The sequence below is a fragment of the Lepidochelys kempii genome, chromosome 1 (genome assembly GCF_965140285.1).
Source record: "Lepidochelys kempii isolate rLepKem1 chromosome 1, rLepKem1.hap1, whole genome shotgun sequence".
NCBI classification, from domain to species: Eukaryota; Metazoa; Chordata; order Testudines; family Cheloniidae; genus Lepidochelys; species Lepidochelys kempii.
This window is the reverse complement of record NC_136380.1, coordinates 163151979-163160584: the sequence shown is the minus strand read 5'-3', so window position 1 is coordinate 163160584 and position 8606 is coordinate 163151979.

Genomic DNA, 8606 nt, shown 5'->3' with positions numbered 1-8606 from the left:
GTGTACATGACAGACACATCGTCATATTGTTTCACTCTGCTGATACTGAAATCAATGAGAGTTTCACCATTGACTTCAATGAGGAGCAGAGTGAGGCCAAAGCTGAGTGCTTTTGAAGATCCACCTTGCAAGTTCTGCTCCCTCCCAATGAGCTGGAAAGAAAGACGTTAATGCCCTTACTGAATTCCGTGCAATACTGGAAGTCACTGACTGCGCTTATGTCCCGTTAGCTTTTCACACACATGGCCAAACGCTGAGGTGGGAATGCAGGGAAACTCCCAATAGCTTCAATCAGAGCTTCCCTGAGAAAAGACTGAATGTGTCTGGCCCTTCTGTGGGTGTGCATAGGACACAAGAAGCTTTCCCCACACTTGAGCAGCCAGTGGAAGAGTCCTGTTATGTGGGCTTAAGTGCTGGCTGTTTACAGAGGGGTGAATTTTCACCCCTTATTGATTTGGGCTCTTCAACATTTTAATTTTTTATAAAAGCTTTTCAGTTAATCTATAATGGATTACCTGACACTTCTTTCCCCACTGGAGAATGCTGATACTTACTGTAAAAGAGAATGTTTTTACAAGTGGACCACATTTACAGTGGCATTCCTAAATTTAAAGTATTTCATCAGGTACATATATATGTGTATTTATTATGCTAATAACTACTTGCAGTGAAGTTTAAAGTATGTTATTAGCCTCAGTCTTTCTGGCATATGGCCCACAGGCATTGGCAATCGTGTTGCTTGAATTATGAATTTTCTTTTCATTTTTTTAATAGTGAAATAGCTGTGCAGTGTAACTTTTAAAGCTGAAGTATATAAAAGGCAGTGATGCAGGTGAAGCAAACCAGGGGGAAAGGCGCAACATCTGGATTTGGATTTTCTACAGCTAAAGGGCTGTAGTCTTTAGTTACTTTCAAAACCAGAATAACATACAAACCATTCACAGAGGGCAGTAATGTTGTGACACATGAAATCCACAAACTGGTTTATGAACACGCATAAGGTTCAAATTAAAGTTCCTCTGCAAAATGTACAGCATACTATCTATAGGCCTGATACTACTCCCATTGAAATCAAAAGTAGAGCTGGTTGAAGATTTTCATTCAAAACTTTTTTTTGATGAAAAATTGTTTTTGGAAATTTTCCAAGTGTGTTTTTTTTCCCTCCTCAGTTTTCAATGAAAACCCAGACTTCTGTTTTCTAAATTCAGCTTCTTCCACCACAGAAGTTCCCAGAATATGGTTTTCAGACTGCTAGTGAGCCACAGGGCATTTCCAGGTGGTCTGTATTGCCGTTTCTGCCATCTATCAGTCTTCAAACTGTAAGGCTTGCAGCTAGTGGTAGGTTTTTCAGATGTTTTTTCTGACCAATTCAACCAAAAGCCCAAACCTTTTTCTTCCTTCCGCGTGGCGTTGATGGCTTCAGGTCTTACATGACAGGCATTTCTTTCCTCTAAATTCAATCTTGTGCAGATTTCTGGGCAGCCCCAAACTAATAAGGTAAAAAATGTGCAGGAGGACACAACCAATCTGCAAAGCAACCTTAAGAGATCAGAGCAAATTTGGAGGAACTGGAACCAAGGAGAGGCATTTTGGTGTAGGAAATGAAAAGTGCTATAGGAAATGAACAGCACTGATGCAAAATGGAGAGTCATAGCTAAGCTGCCATACTCATTGTGTTTAAGCAAGTTTATTTTCATATTGTCTTTTTAATGCTGCTCTACTAATATGATGCTACAGAGAATGTATGGTATCAGGACTGTGAAATGACTTGGTCTATAATAAAGGTCTGACACACAGGTAGGGTGACCAGATGTTCCGATTTTATAGGGACAGTCCCAATTTTTGGGTCTTTTTCTTATATAGGCTCCTATTATCCTCCACCCCCGTCCCGATTTTTCACATTTTCTGTCTGGTCATCCTACACACAGGAAAGCTGGCAGGAAACAGAAACTTCACCTACTGGCCCATTCACAGGACCTGGGCACAGCTCTGAAGGCAGAGATCCCTGTCTCATGACAGGGATCATTACCCATCAACTCCAGTGGCTACTTATAATAGTCCACGAGTGTGTCTCTGTCTTAAAGAAATGCTTCATAATATAGAAGAAGTTTGAAAGCCATTGCTCTAAAGCACTAGCAATTGCCTCATAATTCTGCTTTTCAAGGCTTATTAATCTGCCTCAACTTTTGTCCTTGTGCATCTTATACATAACTAACTCTTTGCCATTCACAATTTGAATGGATGAAAAAAGTGGGCAGCTCACTGTAAAATGTCAAGTCAAGGGTGGGATTATTTGGTCAGCTTGGCCCTTTTCTCACACTGGGAACATGGGAGAGATTGAATGAAACTGCCATGCATTAGCAAGCCTGCCTAACTGAGCACAAAATGTTTGCAAAGTAACACTATCCCAAGCCAGATATGGATTCCAAAGCACTGCCATTCACAACTGTCGATCAATATAAATGATTATGGCATTTTAAAAATAAAATTGATTGTCCTTGACTGAAGTGGAAGGGAGAACCCCCATGTGGCACGAGGAATGACTGTCCAGCTCCATATGAAACAGAGTCAGTAAAATGGCTTCATTTTTTTACTGATGCTGCAGAGGTCTTTTAGCTAAATGCTGTACAGTAGACTTGGAAGTATTGATGATGATAACAAGCTTATGGGTGAAATCCTGACCCCATTAATGTAGACATGGTGGCAAATGAGGACAAACACAGGGGTGAATTTTAAGTAGCAGACCGCAACTTTATTAAATTTAACATGGGGAAGAGGGTAGTGTCCACCCTGTTAGTCACCAGATTCTCACCTAGCAGGTATTTTAAGTGGTTCCAGTATGGGGGTTACAGGGCTCCTACCTTATAACACATACTCAGGGTAAATTCTCCTCAGCCTACCCCCAGGACTCAGCTTGCTCTTCTGAGTAGTACCACCCACCCATCCCCCTGTGAAGGGACCTGGGCCCACGAAGGCTACAAGGTCTTCCTCCATCCCACGAGCACAAGGCTAATCAGTAAAATCCCAGCTCTGTTAGTTCTGGGAATGGTTCCTTTTAGCCACACTGGAAACTGGCTGCAAGTTGCAACCAGCTAACATCCTTACCAAGTGCTATCCTAATTATTCAGTCCTAGTCCTCTTTTACTCAACTGCACCTCCAGGGTGCTGCAAGGAAGGTGAAAAATTCCTTAGGGCTCTGCCAATTTCACCTCTCTGGGAAGAAAAAATTCCTTCCTGATCCCAAAACAGATGGTCAGTCAGACCTGCAGCATTGGCAAAACACAGCTCCAAGGCTTCCAGTACCCGGAGGGGAGGGTGAGGCTGCTGGAATGGTGCCAACGGAGGCTCCATGTGGCCCAGGCTAGAGTTTAAGGTAATGAAAGAGGAGGGTGAGGGATCAACCAGCTCCCTTCATGCCTAAGCCAGCTAACGAGTAGCTAGAGATTCTGTAGGGGAAGGGACCCCTGCATCCCCTCAGTGTGTGCTCGCCTCCTCCATTCGATGAGGCCTGTCCCAGCTGCTGATGGTCCCATCGAGTTTCCCACCTGCTGAGGTGGGTGGGTGGCACTGAAGTCAATGGAGCCACAATTTCTCCATATATTATATTTAACAGATCACATCAGCACACCTGAATACACACAAGTTCTTTTATTTTTTAATGACCGAATTTCCTAGCAATTTCCTCGCCAATGAGATTTCAGTAGGGTATAGAGAATTTAAATGAGCTGATGGGACATTTAAATGAACTGAAAGCAAAAAAGAAAGTTAGCTACAACTTTCTCCCCAATCCCCAGGAGACCTTCTTGAGGAGTACCTTTTAAGGGAAAAGCGAGAGCAGTCCGTGTATATTGCATGTCTTATTTCTAGCAACCTTTATGCCCGATTCAGATGTTTGTCAGTGAGAATTGCTGTATTGCAAACTAAGCAGTTTTCTTGGTTTTGAGAAATACATCAAGTAGTTGAATGAAATGTACTGCTTGTGAGAAAGAAAAAGAGGGAAATTGGAAGTTTGACTTCAATGGAGCTTTGCTGATTTATACCTGCAAGGAAGTGGCCCTGTATGTTCAGACATGCCTCCTTATCTTGATGATAGAACAGCAGCAGAAGAGCTGACGTAAACTGAGAATGTGTACAAGGAGGTGCTGCAGTTGGTTATTGGTAAGAACAAGAAAGATTGTAGAGAAGATCAGAACTTAGGGTCTTGCTATAAGAATTACCTCTTAAGAAAGTGAAAGATATTTAAAAAGCTATCTGTACTTAATTTGCCTTTTAGTTGACAAACAGCGATCATAAAGTTAGGAGCAATCTGTAGAAAGTAGAGATATTGATTGAGATCTTTAATGACATGCAGGCAGTGTTCCCTCAGATTGTTTCCATCCATGTGTGGAATGAATTTGGTTATGTGCAGCACCAATATCGAGGTGATATGAGGATGTGCGCCACCAGTAGAAACACATAACCTAGATACAATATATATATTTAACAAGTTTTATATATATATATATATATATATGGAAGAAGAAGAAAGAATATTAAAACAAGGGATAATTAACAAGGTGCACTGCTTAAGAGGTTTATTTAACATGAACTCAAATAAAAAGAAAATTTACACTGCGAAATTTTCAGTCGCCTTTTGGAATCTTGCATGTATCTATTCCTTTGAGGCATAAAACAAAATTATCTGTTTTCTTGACATAGGAAACAAAATATTTTATCATTAATATTGATGCATGAAATAAAATAATTGTTATGCTTTCTTTATGCTTGAAATACGCCGACCTCTATTGGGGCCTCACAAACTCTGCAGCAAGGGGTTTGGCATAAGAGCGGCGATACTGGGTCAGACCAAAGGTCCATCTAGCCCAGTATCCTGTCTTCTGACAGTGGCCAATACCAGGTGCCCCAGAGGGAATGAACAGAACAGGTGATCCATCCCATCGCCCATTCCCAGCTTCTGGCAAACATTGGCTACGGACACCATACCTGTCCATCTTGGCTAACAGCCATTGATGGACCTATCTTCCATGAACTTATCTAGTTCTTTTTTGAATCCTGTTATAGTTTTGGCTTTCACAACATACTTTGGCAAGGAGTTCCACAGGTTGACTATGCATTGTGTGAAAAAATACTTCCTTTTGTTTGTTTTAAACCTGCTGCCTATTAATTTCATTTGGTGACCCCTAGTTCTTGTGTTATGAGAAGGAGTAAATAACACTTCCTTCTTTACTTTGTCCACACCAGTTATGATTTTATAGACCTCTATTATATCCCCCCTTAGTCATCTCTTTTCCAAGCTGAAAAGTCCCAGTCTTATTAATTTCTCCTCATATGGCAGCCATTCCATACCCCTAATAATTCTTTTCTGAACCTTTTCCAATTCCAATATATCTTTTTTGAGGTGGGGCGACCATACTGCACGCAGTATTCAAGATGTGGGCATACCATGGATTTATATGGAGGCAATATGATATTTTCTGTCTTGTTATCTATCCCTTTCTTAATGATTCCCAACATTGTTTGCTTTTTTGACTGCTGCTGCACATTGAGAGGATATTTTCAGAGAACTATCCACAATGACTCAAAGATCTCTTTGAATGGTAACAGCTAATTTAGACCCCATCATTTTATATGTATAGTTGGAATTATGTTTTCCAATGTGAATTACTTTGCATTTATCAACACTGAATTCCATCTGCCTTTTTATTGCCCAGTCTAAACCAATTGGGCTTTCTCGAGAACAATGGATCAAAGCAGAACTCAACACTCCTATGACTGCAGGTGCATAGGGAGGAAGGCAAGGCTCCTGCATCAGTGCACATATCACATAGCATTGTGATGCTGTTTAGCACATAATTTGCACATGATGGAACTTGTTTTCTAATTTTCATTTTTAAACATTTAGGAAATTGCAGACAAAAACTAAAATATTAAAAGAATGTTCAGTTTGCAAAATGAAGCACTCAAAAAAAAAATGGCCCTCTTTTGCTCATGCATTGTAGTTTAATGTTCAGTACTATTTCTTAACCAATATACCATAATACATTGCCATTCTTCTTTATAAGAAACATGTTTGTGGCACACTGTAGTAGTGATTACTACCATACCATTTCTGTAATTTTGAGTGCTTCACTATGCAACCTTATTGTTCTTTTAGGACAAATTAGTAAACATATTTAGAGGTTAATTGTAGCTTTGCTTCAGTCACCATTTGTGGTCAGCACATTTTTGTGCTGCCCCAGCAAAAGACCAGAAAGCATATTATGACTTGGAGACTTATGATCTGCCTACTGGTTTCTCCCAGCCCTTTACCTGACACAAGTACATCTTTCTCGTGGCAGTGCAGCTGCACAGGCTGGAGCATTGGGGGAGGAGCCAAGGTACCACAGATTTCCCACTCTCTCCCTGACCACCAATTTGGGTTGGATATATAGTAGCCTCACAAAGGGTGTCCCTCCCTCTGGGCCGTGACCCAAAGAGGCGTATCACAATTGTGTGAATCATCCCACAGGTTTCAATAATACCAGTTGTGTCAAATTTCTTCTCATGAGCATTTCTAATTCCTCTTGCAAATTCAGGTTTCTAGCATTGGCATAGAGGCAATGGACATTTGGCTTCTCTTCAGGTCCCTTGTCATCTTGATTTAATTTGCTTGTGATACCTTCCATTTGATACACTGTTTGTCCCATCAACACTGACCCCTGCTATAGTTTAATGCCTTCCAGACTCGTCTATCTTCGCTGTCACCCAGAAGATTTGTTCCCCTACTTCTGAGATTGAGGCCATCCAAAGTGTACAGCTCCTTTTTCTCATAAAAGGTAGCCCAGTGTTCCATGAAACCAACCCCCCGACTTTATATCATTTACCTGGAGATCCCACTGAAGACAATGGGACTTAAAGAAGTGAGGCTATTGGGAATTCGCTCAGCTGCTAAGATCTTAGAGCAGTGCATCCTTTTACATGTCATGGGACCAAATCCTTCCCTGGTCTGTGTATGTACAACTGTTGTTCAATTCTGTGGGAGCCGTTTGTGTACAGCTGAGGGCAGAATTTGCCCCAATGATATGTGTTGCAACAGCTTGGCATAATAGGAGGGTGAGTTATAATTAAAGGCAGCATGAATTCAAATTTAGTATTTATTTATATTTTCCTTTATTAATTGAAATCAGACCTTTTTTATTTATATAAATAAGAATATCTTTTTAAACCAATAGTAAAAAAAAAAAGGGGGTGCGGGAGAATTCATCCCATTAGCATGGAATGAGATCCACTGGTCCACAACACACTGTGACATAAACCATTCCTCTCTTTTTATTGACATCAGAGCAGTTCCAGACTTTTTGCCAGGAGTTTACAAACTGTTCTTACTACTGACACACATTCCATTTGGCTGGGAATCTGTGCAGTAAAAATAGTACTACACATTAGTATTCCCACTGCACAACCATCTTGGCAAGTGGAATAATTTATCAGTATGTAGTAAGCATGCTACATAGCTCATTTCCTGTACTTGGACTTGTATTCATGACTGCACAAAACCCTTGCTCCAGGTTGATATCATAATTGCTTGGCTGGACCCATTGTAATGTGCATACAGTAAAATCTCCATAAAAGAAATCTTTATTAAGCTACCTCTTGTCCTAAAAGACCATCCCAAAGAATCCCCAAATGTACGAAGCACAATTCTGCTTCACCTGTTAGAAAACCACCTGTGTCAAACAACTGGTTTTTGTCTGTCCCCTGTGTGGTTACTTAAGATAGGTGTCTTGAAATAAAGTCCCTCTACAAAGCCTGGGTTTCACATAATATACAATATCGACAGCAGGGAAAGCCGACTGTATTAACCATATGTGAAATAATGATCAATATGAGTTTTAAAAAAAACATCAAATAGATATTTGGCCAGCAGAGCTATCTAATATCAATTTGAAAGATAAAGTTGATTAGTTTTACCAATCAAGTGTCTGTTTAAAATAATAATGATGATAATAAATTGTACCTCTGCTGAAAACGTCCATGTCAAGTTTCAAGCCAAATGTGAATAAAAATGGCTGGATGATCAGACTCTTTTTTTTAAAAAAAAAAAGGGTTATAGTGAAAACACTGGAAATATTGACAGAATCTGAGCTGTGGAGGTGCTGCCAGGTGACACTAATTACAAACAGGCTTTTTGCCAAGTGAAGTGCAGCAAGTTCAGTTGACTCTCAGGTGTGGAGTGTGTTTTTCTTACCCCTATTAGCTGTTAGTCTGTAGGCCCATATGTTGCTCCAGTGGGGTTAACAGAAATCTACTGCTTTTATTCTTTGTGACAGTTTTGTACTGTGCATTCATTACATGTTGGGTTGGCCTTTCCTGCAATATAATGAGGACAGACATTTTTATTTGCATGTATTGTGGCATAATTTCATTTTGCCATGATTTTAAATGTAAGTTGCTTTCAACCAGTGTTTTGGCCTTGGCTTTACTTCTGACTCTGTCCAGCAAGAGTCACAATCCATGGTACAATCCATGTTTTTTGAAATTGTACGTATCCCTATATGTTTTGGAAGTTGGCTTGATACGTGCTTTCTCTGTCAAGGCCTGATCAAAATCCCACTGAAGTAAATGGA